The sequence below is a fragment of the Macaca thibetana genome, chromosome 19, assembly GCF_024542745.1.
Source record: "Macaca thibetana thibetana isolate TM-01 chromosome 19, ASM2454274v1, whole genome shotgun sequence".
Classification (NCBI taxonomy): domain Eukaryota; kingdom Metazoa; phylum Chordata; class Mammalia; order Primates; family Cercopithecidae; genus Macaca; species Macaca thibetana.
In genome coordinates, this window is record NC_065596.1 from 20,013,585 (window position 1) to 20,027,425 (window position 13,841).

At 51.9% G+C, this 13,841-nt stretch overlaps 1 protein-coding gene across 1 annotated transcript in view; it reads right to left on the reverse strand.

Annotated features, from left to right (window-relative positions):
• The window catches only part of FSD1 (fibronectin type III and SPRY domain containing 1), a 293,078-nt gene that overhangs the window by 167,957 nt on the left and 111,280 nt on the right, over positions 1–13,841 (reverse strand). The gene's annotated exons all lie outside the window — the stretch shown is intronic.

The following is a 13,841-nucleotide window of genomic DNA, read 5'->3' on the forward strand; positions in this document are numbered from 1 at the left end:
TCCCGTCCACTCCCTGGACAGAAACAAACCAAGAGGACCAGCCCAGATCTTCACTGAAGTCAGTTTTCCTGCCAGCAGCTCCCATCCTTCACCCCACCTGCCAACCTCCGGCCCCCAGCCCCCTCCGAGACCAGCTTGGACTCCACCTCCGAGTCCCCATGGCCGATTCTGTGCAATCAATTCTCTCTAGAATCTTCTATCGTTCATTGAGTCAACAAATATTTATGGAGCCAAACTGGTCCCTGCTTAGAGCCTTTGCACCTGCTGACCCCTCTGCCTGGAACTCTCCTCTCGCACCCTCGCTCTTCCCCTCTGGCTCTAGGTCACTGTATTGACATTTTCGTGAATGTTCGATATTTGTGAATCAGCCCAGGTAGCTGAGAGGCTGTCTCTGACCTCCCCTCCACCCCCCACCAAGAGAGAGGAGCCCTGCTTCTTTTTTTGGTGGTGGTGGGGGACAGGGTCTCACTCTATCACCCAGGCTGGAGTGCAGTGGCACGATCATAGCTCACTGCAGCCTCCAACTCCTGGGTTCAAGTGATCCTCCCACCTCAGCCTCCCAAGTAGCTAGGACTACAGGCGTGCACCACCACATCTGGCTAATTTTGTTTTTTTATAGAGATGGGGTCTCACTGTGTTGGCCAGTATGGTCTCAAACTCCTGGGCTCAAATGATCCATCTGCCTCAGCCTCCCAAAGTGCTGGGTTTACAGGTGTGAGCCACTGTGCCCAGACAAAGTTCCCCTTTAGTGGATGACATGTTAGGCCAGGTGTGGTGGCTCACATTTGTAATGCCAGCACTTTGGGAGGCCGAGGTGGGTGGATCACCTGAGGTCAAGAGTTCAAGACCAGCCTGGCCAACATGGTGAAACCCCATCTCTACTAAAAATACAAAAATTAGCCGGGCATGGCAGCACGTGCCTGTAATCCCAGTACTAGGGAGGCTGAGGCAGGAGGATTACTTGAACCCAGGAGGCAGAGGTTGCAGCGAACTGAGATCACACCACTGCACTCCAACCTGGGCGACAGTGAGACTCTGTCTCAAAAAAAAAAAAAAAAAAAATGGCATGTTCAGTGCAGCCCTGAAGAATAAGATGGAACTGGCCCTGGGGAGATCTAGGGGAAGGTGTCCCAGGCAGAGGCACAGTTTGTGCAAAGGCCCTGGGGCAAGTCCATGCCTAGTGCATTGGAGGAACAGTGACAAGGTCCCTGTGGCTGAAGCAGAGTGAGGAGAGGAAGAGAGGGAGGAGGGGAAGGCAAGGAGGGGATGGGGCAGGTCATGCACAGCCCTGTGCGTTGTGGCAAGGAGTCTGGTTTGTGCTAAACATCACTGTTGGAAGTTTAGCAAATAGGTGACTAAATCAAGCTCTCTATTTGCTGGACAAAATGCCATGTGCTAGGTTGGAAGGGGTAATTTATGTGCCCTTCTTGCTCTAAAAACATTCACATCCTGGTTTGTTTCCTTGTTTCCTTCCTTCCTTCCTTTCTTCCTTCCTTCCTTCCTTCCTTCCTTCCCTCCCTCCCTCCCTCTGTTCCTTCCTTCCTCCCTCCCTCCCTTCCTCCCTTCCTTCCTTCCTTCCCTCCCTCCCTCTGTTCCTCCCTTCCCTCCCTCCCTCCCTCTCTCCTTCCTTCCTTCCTTCCTCTCTCTCTTTCTCTGTTTCCTTTTTTTTTTTTGAGACGGGAGTCTCGCTCTGTCACCCAGGCTGGAGTGCAGTGGCCGGATCTCAGCTCACTGCAAGCTCCACCTCCTGGGTTCACGCCATTCTCCTGCCTCAGCCTCCCGAGTAGCTGGGACTACAGGCGCCTGCCACCTCACCCGGCTAATTTTTTGTATTTTTTAGTAGAGACGGGGTTTCACCGTGTTAGCCAGCATGGTCTCAATCTCCTGACCTCGTGATCTGCCCATCTCGGCCTCCCAAAGCGCTGGGATTACAGCCTTGAGCCACCGCGCCCGGCCTCTCTCTTTTCTTTCTTGAGACAGAGTCTAGCTCTGTCGCCCAGGCTGGAATGCAGTAGCACAATCTTGGCTCACTGCAACCTCCACCTCCTGGGTTCAGGTGATTCTTCTGCCTCAGCCTCCCGAGTAGCTGGGATTACAGGCCCACACCACCACACCCAGCTAATTTTTGTATTTTTGGTAGAGATGAGAGTTCACCATGTTGGCCAGGCTGGTCTCGAACTCCTGACCTCAAGTGATTCACCTTCCTCGGCCTCCCAAAGTGCTGGGATTACAGACGTGAGCCACCACGCCCAGCCTGTAGATGCTCCATAAAAGTGAATGAGGTTACGGGGTCCCAGGTTCCAGGGTGCCCCTCCTAGATGTGGGGAACAGTAGATCAGTAATGATTTACTCTATTGATTAAGCAGTCCCGGCGGGCCAGGCAGAGCCCTGGCTGGAGATACCTGGCCTCTGGGTGACCTTTGTCCCTTGAGACTTGCTATGAGCTCTTCTTGGTCCCATTGGAGAGTTGACAAAACTGAGGCTCAGGCCTGGTTTTTATTTTTCAATGGATCACTCATACGTATTTAGGAAACCAAAATTCAGTAAGGGGCTACCGTATGCCATGCCCGATATGATTCTTTTATCTTATTTTTATTTTATTTATTTATTTTTTTTGAGATGGAGTCTTGCTCTGTCCCCCTGGCTGGAGTGCAGTGGCACTATCTCGGCTCGCTGCAAGCTCCGCCTCCCGGGATCATGCCATTCTCCTGCCTCAGCCTCCCAAGTAGCTGGGACTACAGGTGCCCGCCACCGCGCCCGGCTAATTTTTTTTGTATTTTTAGTAGAGACGGGGTTTCACCATGTTAGCCAGGATGGTCTCGATCTCCCGACCTTGTGATCCGCCCACCTCGGCCTCCCAAAGTGCTGGGATTACAAGCGTGAGCCACCGCGCCCGGCCATGATTCTTTTATCTAACACTAACTCATATTACTGCAGTTGTCCTCCACCAGGGCAGGCTGGAGTGCGGTGTGATCAAAACTCACGGCAGCCTCAACCTTCCAGGCTGAAGCTCAGGACACTCACTGTGCAATGTCTGGGACATTTGTGGTTGTCATGAGTGTGAGGTACTCCTGGCATAGAGTGGGTGGAAGTCAGAGATGCCGTTTAGCACCCTGTAGTGCCCAGGACGGCCCCACCCCAGAGACCAACTCCACCCCACAGCCACGGGGTCCAGGGGGAGAAGGACTGCATTAATTATTTGGAAAAAAATTGAGTGGGATCCCTGCTCACATCAGACACCAGAATAAACTCCCAATGGGGCAGAGGGTATAAACCAGGGGGATCCCATTTCCTGGGATTCACCTCCTCCTCCCTCCCCACTCAGGGCATGGATTTCAATGTGTGCAGCCTCCTGGGACCTCAGCAGAGCAGAGGATCACGGGATGCAGTCTCTTGGGGGCCCATGGAATCCCCTAATCCAGGGCAGCAACTCACCCAGGGTGATTTTACGCCCCCGTCCCCAGGACACTGGTTGATATCTGGGGACATCTATGGTTGTTACAAAAAAGGGAGGTGGCCCTGGCGTGGGGTGGGTGTGGCCAGGGACACTGCTCAGCAACCTGCAGTGCCCGGGATGGCCCCACCCCATAGAACCATCCGGGTCCCCAAGGCCCACGGGGCCCAAGGAGAGACCCCAATAACAGTATCTGTCCCTCTCTGGGTGCTGCTAGAATTATCTCGCCCTTGACCCCTGCATTTTTCTGATTTCCTTTTAAACGGCTCTGTGTTGGATTTTAAGGGCTTTGTTTGCCTTGGCTTTGGCTTTAGCGATGCCAGTCATAATATTTATTCAGCATTTGTCATGGAGGTTTTTTTCCAGGGCCGTCACAGTGGGTGGATCAAGTAGGTGAAGTTTGACTTCTGGACTCCTCTCTGCCTCTCCTCACCCCGTTTATGACTCTTGGGAGCCCTAGTGCCCTCGAGAGAGATCCCTCCCCCTTCTCTTATCAAGATCTGCTGGAGCTGGACATGGCAGCGCATGCCTGTAATCCAAGTCCTTTGGGAGGCTGAGGCGGGAAGATTGCTCGAGCCCTGGAGTTCCAGATCAGCCTGGGCAACAGAGCAAGACCCCATATCTACAAAAATGTTAAAACATTAGCCAGGCAGCCTGGCCAACATGATGAAACCGCATCTCTACTAAAAATAGAAAAATTAGCCAGATGTGGCGGTGCGCACCTGTAGTCCCAGCTACTTGGGAGGCTGAGGCAGGAGGATCGCTTGAGCCTGGGTGTTTGAGGCTACGATGAGCTGTGATTGCACCATTGCACTCCAGCCTGGGCCACAGAGTGAGACTCTGTCTCAAAAATAACAATACTTATTATCATGAACTTTAGAAGCCTTTTGTACACCTCAGTGAAGGGATTTCAGGTATCCGTGAACAGGGAGGATAAGAATAAACACTTGACCCCACATGGTAGCTCACACGTGTCATCCCAGCACTCTGGGAGGCCAAGGTGGGCAGATCACCTGAGGTCAGGAGTTTGAGACCAGCCTGCCCAACGTGGCGAAACCCAGTCACTAAAAAATACAAAAATTAGCTGGGCGTGGTGCCACGCGCCCGTAATGCCAGCTACTCAGGAGGCTGAGGCTGGAGAATCACTTGTACCCAGGAGGTGGAGGTTGCAGTGAGCTGAGATCATGCCACTAAACTCCAGCCTGGGACAGAGAAAGATTCTGTCAAAAAAGAAGAAGGAGAAGGAAAAGGAGAAAGAGAAGGAGGGGGAGGGGGAGGGGGAGGGAGAAGCACTTGCTGGAACAGAAGGACTTTTCACTGCCATTGACCTCATAGCATTTTATCCACTGAACACGACTACATATCTCAAAGCAACAATAACTCGGAATCTAAAGTAAAACTCCTACAGTCATTTCCAGCAATGTGTTTAAGTACATGTTCCCTCTGTAGACTATCTGTCACTTTTTTTTTTTTTTTTTTTTTTTTTTTTTTTTTGAGACGGAGTCTCGCTCTGTCGCCCAGGCTGGAGTGCAGTGGCCAGATCTCAGCTCACTGCAAGCTCCGCCTCCCGGGTTCCCGCCATTCTCCTGCCTCAGCCTCCCGAGTAGCTGGGACCACAGGCGCCGCCACCTCGCCCGGCTAATTTTTTGTGTTTTTAGTAGAGACGGGGTTTCGCCGTGTTAGCCAGGATGGTCTCGATCTCCTGACCTTGTGATCCGCCCGTCTCGGCCTCCCAAAGTGCTGGGATTACAGGCTTGAGCCACCGCGCCCGGCCGACTATCTGTCACTTTATTGCTAACACATCATTGTTTGTTTGTTTGTTTTGAGACAAGGTCTCACTCTGTCACCCAGGCTGGAGTGCAGTGGCACCATCTCGGCTCACTGAAACTTTTGCCTGCCAGGGTCAAGTGATCCTCCCACCTCAACCTCCCAAGTAGCTGAAGCTACAGGTGCGTGGCACCACGCTTGGCTAATGTTTGTATTTTGTGTGTGTGGAGATGAGGTTTCCTCATGTTGCCCAGGTTGCTCTCAAACTCCTAGGCTCAAGTGATCCTCCGACCTCAGCCTCCCAAAGTGCTGGAATTACAGGCATGAGCCACCATGCTGGGCCCCCCATTTTTTTTTAAATTTTATTATTATTTTTGATACTGAGTTTCACTCTTCTTGCCCAGGCTGGAGTACACTGGCTGCGATCTCGGCTGACTGCAACCTCTGCCTCCCGGGTTCAAGCAATCCTCTTGCCTTAGCCTCCTGAGTAGCTGGGATTACAGGTGGCTGCCACCACGCCCGGCTAATTTTGCATTTTTAGTAGAGACGGGATTTCACCATGTTGATCAGGCTGGTCTCGAACTCCCAACCTGAGGTGATCTGCCTGCCTCGGCCTCCTAAAGTGCTGGGATTACAGGTGTGAGCCACCACACCCGGCCCCTCCCATGTTTTGAACCAAGTGGGTAAAGTCAATAAAAGCTTGACAATGGAACACGTCCATGGATAAAGCCTTGCATTGCCTAATGTGTTTGCATACTGTTGTCAGTTCTCATAAACCCATCCAGCAGAGCATACAACAGCGTGCTGGCCCAGAACCACAGGAGTTTCCCATTGTGCAAAAAATACGATGTCATCAAACAAGGAATAGTTTATCATTATTTAAATTTTGGGTTTTTTGTTTTTGTTTTTGTTTTTTTTGAGACGGAGTCTCGCTCTGTAGCCCAGGCTGGAGTGCAGTGGCCGGATCTCAGCTCACTGCAAGCTCCGCCTCCCGGGTTCACGCCATTCTCCGGCCTCAGCCTCCCGAGTAGCTGGGACTACAGGCGCTGCCACCTCGCCTGGCTATTTTTTGTATTTCTTAGTAGAGACGGGGTTTCACCATGTTAGCCAGGATGGTCTCGATCTCCTGACCTCGTGATCCGCCCATCTCGGCCTCCCAAAGTGCTGGGATTACAGGCTTGAGCCACCGCGCCCGGCCTGGGTTTTTTTTTTTTTTTGAGATGGAGTCTTGCTCCGTCACCCAGGCTGGGGTGCAATGGCGTGATCTCGGCTCACTACAACCTCTACCTCCTGAGTTCCAGCAATTCTCCTGCCTCAGCCTCCTGAATAGCTGGGATTACAGGTGCCCACAACCATGCCCGGCTAATTTTTGTATCTTTAGCAGAGACAGTGTTTCACCATGTTGGCAAGGCTGGAACCCAAATATATTTTTTAAGTGAAATTTAATTTTGCCCTGAACTTTTAAAATATAGCTGCTGGAAAACTTAAGAGGATACCTCAGGAAGGTGGAGATAAACAATAAATAAGTGAATAAATAAAAGTCTATGTGAGGCCGGGCTCGAACCTGGGAGGCAGCAGAGCTTGCAGTGAGCGGAGATCAGGCCACTGCACTCCAGCCTGGGCGACAGTGAGACTCCGTTTCTAAAAAAAAAAAGTCTACGTGAGCCGGGCATGGTGGCTCACGCTTGTAATCCCAGCACTTTGGAAGGCTGAGGTGATCTACCTGAGGTGAGGAGTTTGAGACCAGCCTGACCAACATGGTGAAAACCCATCTCTACTAAAAATACAAAAATTAGCCGAGCACAGGTGCTCATGCCTGTAATCCCAGCACTTTGGAAGGCCGAGGCAGACGGATGACCTGAGGTCAGGAGTTCAAGACCAGCCTGGCCAACATGGTGAAACCTTGTCTCTACTAAAAATACAAAAATTAGCCAAGCGTGGTGGCCTGCGCCTGTAATCCCAGCAACTCAAGAGGCTAAAGCAGGAGAATTGCTTGAACCCGGGAGGTGGAGGTTGCAGTGAGCCCAGATTGCACCACTGCACTCCAGCCTGGGTGACAGAGTGAGACTCCGTCTCAGAAAAGAAAAAAAAGTCTATGTGGTCTATTGGACAGAATCCTGGCTCTGCCACTTGCCCCCCTGTGACTGTGGGCAAACGACTGCTTCCCCCTGCCTCAGTTTCCTCATGTGTAAAGCCAGGGATAAAGGACCAACCACACTTGGGAGCATTCCCATGGAAAGTGCTAAAAAGGGACTTCCAGCCTGGTGAGGTAACTCACGCCTGTAATCCCAGCACTTTGGGAAGCCGAGGTGGGCAGATTGCCTGAGGCCAGGAGTTTGAGACCAGCCTGGCCAACGTGGTGAAACCCTGTCTCTACTAAAAATACAAAATTAGCTGGGCGTGGTGGCGCATGCCTGTAATCCAGCTACAGGGAGGCTGAGGCAGGAGAATCGCTTGAGCCTGGGAGGTGGAGGTTGCAGTGAGCTGAGATTTTGCCATTGCACTCCAGCCTGACGACAGAGCAAGACTCTGTCTCAAAAAAAAGAAATCTGTCTCGCTGCAGTTCCGTGACGCCAAGCGGATGCCCAGCTGTCCCTTCCCGGTTGCCTTAGCCCTTTGGCCTCTGCACAGCTCTGATCATTAAGGACAGTCCCCAGTCTGCACAGGAGGACAGAGGAGCTGATAAGGGGATATGACTCACTTGGCCATCACATGAGTCAGGCAGAAGAGGTGACAACACCCAGGTCCCCTGCTCCAGATGGGAGGTGGGGGGGACTTGCCCCGGGGTCCTCGATCACCTCGCTTGTGGGCCAGTTCCCGGTGGAACAAGTGAGGGCGTCCAGGTGGCGGCAGCTCCCCCTCCTCCTCTCCCTCCTCTGCCTCCTCCCTCTCCACTCTGTTCCTATTGCCTTCCTCCTCCTCCCTGCTCCCTCCTCCTTGGCCTTTTCCCTCCTCCTGCCTCTCCTCTTCCCCCTCTCCTTCCTCCCCCTCCTCCCTGCTCCCTTCTCTCTTCTCCTTCCCCTCCCCATCCTCTTCCTCATCCTCCCCTCCTTCCGCACTCCTCTCCCTCCTTCTTTTTCTCTCCCTCCTCTCCCTCCTCCTCTGCCTCCTCTCTTCTCCCTCCTCCTGTCTCTCACCCTCCTCCCCCTTCTTCCCCACCTTCCCCTCTTCCCCCTCCTCCCCACCTCTCCCTTCTCCCCCTTCTCCTCTTCCTCCCCCTCATCCGTGCTTCCTTCCTTCTCCTTCCATTTCCCCTCCTCATCCTCCCCTCCTCCCCTTCTTTCTCCATTAGTCTCCCTCCTCCTTTCCCTCCCCTCTCCTCTCTTCTCCCTCCTCCTCCCACTCCTCCCCTTCCCCCTCTCCCTCCTCCCTTCCTCCTCCTCCGTCTCCCCCTCCTCCTCTTCCCTCCCTTGTAATACAGCCAGGCAGTGAGTATAACCCTTGTGATGTGGGTGTGCCAGGGGCCAGCCAGAGGCTGGCAGGCCACAGGGGGACTATGATCGGCCTCATGGGCAATGACACTGATTAGGACCTGACCCTCCAGGCATCCAACTCCCCTCTGATGTCCTGGGTGGATCCTGGGAGTTCCAGCCTCTGCTCTCAGAGGGGTGGGTGAAGACAGGACATTGGAGCCAGAACCTCCAGATCCCATGAGTTTGGGGGACTCACTCTGCCCTTCCTAAAGAATGGAGGACACTGTGCTTGAGAATTCATTCATTCATTCATTCATTCCTTTGACTGTTATTTATTGAGTACCTGTTGTGTACCGGGTGCTGGGATCCAACAGGGAACAAGACTGAGGAGGCATTCCACACTCCTCACCCAAGACAGGAAGATGCTGAATGATATCATTACTGTAGAAGAAGTAAATAGGCCGGATGCGGTGACTCACACCTGTAATCCCAGCACTTTGGGAGGCTGAGGTGGGCAGATCACCTGAGGTTAGGAGTTCGAGACTAGCCTGGCCAACATGGTGAAACCCCATCTCTACTAAAAATACAAAAAATTAGCTGGGTGTGGTGGTGCACACCTGTAATCCCAGCTCCTTTGGAGGCTGAGGCAGGATAATCGCTGGAACCGGGAGGCAGAGGTTGCAGTGAGCCAAGATCACGCCATTGCACTCCAGCCTAGGCAACAGAGTGAGACTGTCTCAAAAAGAAAAAGAAAAAAAAAAGAAAAAAAGAAAGTCAGTCAGTCCCCAGTTTCAGGGCAACAGGTTGTCAGCAGGGCGGTACTGAGAGCCGGCACCTACCCCATCTCATCTCCTCATCCACACCCCTCAGTCCAGTCCGCACCTCCCAGTCTCGCCACCACCTGCTCCCGGTGATTGCTTTATGGCTGGTGGGTCCAAGGGTCATAGCGGACCCTCTCACCTGGAAAAGGAGGGACAGGAGGCCCCCACTGGCTGTGGAGGCGGTCAGCTTGCATCCTTCCTGTTGGCAGAGGAGGAAACAGGGCAGAGGCAGGGTGTGTCTCCTCTGCTTCATCCTATGGGAGTTGGTTGGCCTGCGGGGGTTGAGGAGGATCGCATCTCCAGGCCCCAGAAACTGAATTATCCCTTCGCATGCTTCCCTATCTAGTCCGCAAGATCAAGGTGTGGGCAGGATTCATTCCTTCTCTGTTTTTTTGAGATGGAGTTTTGCTCTTGTCGCTCAGGCTGGAGTGCAGTGGCACGATCTCGGCTCACTGCAACTTCCGCCTCCTGAGCGATTCTCCTGCCTCAGCCTCCCAAGTAGCTGGGACTACAGGTGCCCGCCACCACACCAGGTAACTTTTTGTATTTTTAGTAAAGATCGGGTTTCACCATGTTGGTCAGGCTGGTCTTGAACTCCTGACCTCGTGATCTGCCCGCCTCAGCCTCCCAAAGTGCTGGGATTACAGGCGTGAGCCACAGAGCCTGGCAGTGAACACTGTTTTAATATTGCCTTCTCCAAATGACGAAAAGCTTCAGTGATGATTATAAAATGCAACAAGTAATAGTAATGGCAAGAAAATAAATAGAGTAAAAATTTTTTATTTTATTGAACATTGTGTATATAATCATGCCAGTAATATAAATAAAGAAGTATTGGCCAGGCGCAGTGGCTCACACCTGTAATCCCAGCACTTCGGGAGGCCGAGACGGGCAGATCACTAGGTCAGGAGATCGAGACCATCCTGGCTAACACGGTGAAACCCTGTCTCTACTTAAAATACAAAAAATCAGCCGGGCATGGTGGCGGGCATCTGTAAGGGCCTAGCTGCTCGGGAGGCTGAGCCAGGAGAATGGTGTGAGCCTGGGAGGCGGAGCTTGCAGTGAGCCGAGATCGCACCACTGTACTCCGGCCTGGGTGACAAAGCGAGACTCCGTCTCAAAAAAAAAAAAAAAAAAGTATTGCAGGTCAGGCACAGCGGCTCATGCCTGTAATCCCAGCACTTTGGGAGGCCGAGGCAGGTGGATCACCTGAGGTTGGAAATTCGACACCAGCCTGACCAACATGGAGAAACTCTGTCTCTACTAAAAATACAAAATTAGCTGGGTGTGGTGGTGCACGCCTGTAATCCCAGCTACTTGGGAGGCTGAGGCAGGAGAATCACTTGAACCTGGGAGGCGCAGTTTGCGGTGTGCTAAGATTGCGCCACTGCACCCCAGCCTGGGCAACAAGAGTGAAATTCCATCTCGAAAAACAAAAACAAAACAAAAGAAATATTACAATTCACCAGAGGGAAAAAGTAATGATGGAAGACATTTCAGTCCACTAATAAGTATTATTATGATTTTTTTTTTCTGTGTGTGTGTGTGGGTGTGAGTTGGAGTCTCGCTCTGTCGCCCAGGTTGGAGTGCAGTGACATGATCTCAGCTCACTACAAACTCCGCCTCCCGAGTTCACGCCACCCTCCTGCCTCAGCCTCCCAAGTAGCTGGGACTACAGGCGCGCACCACCACGCCCAGCTAGTTTTTTTTTTTTTTTTTTTTTTTTTTTTGGTATTTTTATTAGAGATGGGGTTTCACCATGTTAACCAAGATGGTCTCAATCTCCTGACATTGTGATCCTCCTGCCTCGGCCTCCCAAAGTGCTGGGATTACAGGCGTGAGCCACCGCGCCCCGCCCACCCAGGCTCTTTTAAGCCTTCCTGTTATATAAGGGAACTCTCCATTGGGTACTCTATTTTATTTATTTATTTATTTATTTATTTATTTATTTATTTATTGAGATGGAGTCTTGCTCTGTTGCTCAGGATGGAGTGCAGTGGCACAACCTCAGCTCACTGCAACCTCCACCTCTCAGATTCAAGCAATTCCCCTGACAAAGCCTCCTGAGTAACTGGGATTACAGGCGCCCGCCATCAAGTCCAGCTAATTTTTGTATTTTTAGTAGAGACGAGGTTTCACCGTGTTGGCCAGGCTGGTCTCGAACTCCTGACCTCAAGTGATTCACCTGCCTTAGCATCCCAAAGTGCTGGAATTACAGGTGTGAGCCACCGCCCCACACATTGGGTACTTTAACACGTATTTGCTAATTTGTCTCTCCTTTTTTTTTTTTTTTTAATGGAGTCTTGCTCTGTTGCCCAGGCTGGAGTGCAGTGGCGTGATCTCAGCTCACTGCAAGCTCTGCCTCCCAGGTTCACACCATTCTCCTGCCTCAGCCTCCCTAGTAGCTGGGACTACAGGCGCCCGCCACCATGCTCAGCTAATTTTGTTTTGTACTTTTAATAGAGACAAGTTTTCACCGTGTTAGCCAGGATGGTCTCCATCTCCTGACCTCGTGATCTGCCTGCCTCAGCCTCCCAAAGTGCTGGGATTACAGGCATGAGCCACCGCGCCCAGCTTGTTTTGTTTTTTTGGAGACGACGCCTAGCTCTGTCTCCCAGGCTGGAGTGCAACGGCGCGATCTCTGCTCACTGCAACCTCCGCCTCCCGAGTTCAATCCTAAACTGTGTATATATTTATTTAGTGTGTGTGTATTTATTATATGGCTCTTCAGAAAAAAGTTTGCCAGCTCCTGTGCTAATCTGGCACCCCCCCCCTCCAAGCCGAGATCGCGCCATTGCACTCCAGCCTGGGCGACAGAGGGAGACTCCGTCTCAAAAAAAAAAAAAAAAAAAAAAAATTATTTCATGGTAGTATTCACAGAAAATGATGTGACATTCAGATTTCAGTGTCTAAAAATAAAATTGTATTAGAACACAGCCATGCCCAGTTGCTTACAGGTTATCTAAGGCCTCTTGTAAACTGCAAGAGCAGATTTTAGGAGTTGTAACAGAGACAGTTTAAGCTGGGTGGCTGTGTGTATGTGTGTCTGTGTTTTGTTTTTGTTGTTGTTTTGAGATAGAGTCTTGCTCTCTCGCACAGGCTGGAGTGCAGTGGCATGATCTCAGCTCGCTGCAACCTCCACCTCCTGGGTTCAAGCGATTCTCCTGCCTCAGCCTCCTAAGTGGCTGGGATTACAGGCGCCCACGTCACCATGCCTGGCCAATTTTTGTATTTTTAGTAGAGACTGGGTTTCGCCATGTTGCCCAGGCTAGTCTTTTTTTTTTTTTTTTTTTTTTTTTTTTTGAGACGGAGTCTTGCTCTTTCGCCTAGGCTGGAGTGCAGTGGCCGGATCTCAGCGCACTGCAAGCTCCGCCTCCCGGGTTCACGCCATTCTCCTGCCTCAGCCTCCCGAGTAGCTGGGACTACAGGCGCCCGCCACCTCGCCCGGCTTGTTTTTTGTATTTTTTAGTAGAGATGGGGTTTCACCGTGTTCGCCAGGATGGTCTCGATCTCCTGACCTTGTGATCCGCCCGTCTCGGCCTCCCAAAGTGCTGGGATTACAGGCTTGAGCCACCGCGCCCGACCACCCAGGCTAGTCTTGAACTCCTGATCTCAAATGAGCCACCCGCCTCGGCCTCCCAAAGTGCTGGGATTACAGGCATGAGCCACCATGCCCCGCCTAAACTGTGTATATATTTATTTAGTGTGTGTGTATTTGTTATATGGCTGTTTAGGAAAATGTTTGCCAGCCCCTGTGCTAATTTGGCACCCCCTCTCCTCCAAGCCCCCAAGTCTGGAAGGGTAGACAGGGCTTTCAAGTTCCAAAGACAGAGACCACCCCTGCTGACCCCACCACCTTTTCCACCCAGGCCCGTCCTGCTTGGGGAACTGGGGATACCAGGAAGACGTGGGATAGGAGGATGGACCCGCGTCCCAGCTCCCGGCTCCCTCTAGAGGATCTTACGAGATACTGACATTCTCTACTGCGGCCGGAACTACCTAACCTCCCCCAGTCTTTCTTCTGCTATGGGGAAAGTTTGGGTTTTTTTTCTTTTTTTTTTTGAGATGAAGTCTCGATCTGTTGCCCAGGCTGGAGTGCAGTGATGCCATCTCAGCTCACTGCCACCTCCGCCTCCCAGGTTCAAGCAATTCTCCTGCCTCAGCCTCCCGAGTAGCTGGGATTACAGGCGTCTGCCACCACATCCAGTTTTTTTCTTTTTTTCTATTTTTAGTAGAGAAGGGGGTCTCACCATGTTGGTCAGGCTGGTCTCGAACTCTTGACCTCAGGTGATCTGCCCACCTCGGTCTCCCAGAGTGCTGGGATTACAGGCGTGAGCCACCGTGCCCGGCTGGAATTAAATGTTTTGGTGTTTAATTAGTGTCAAA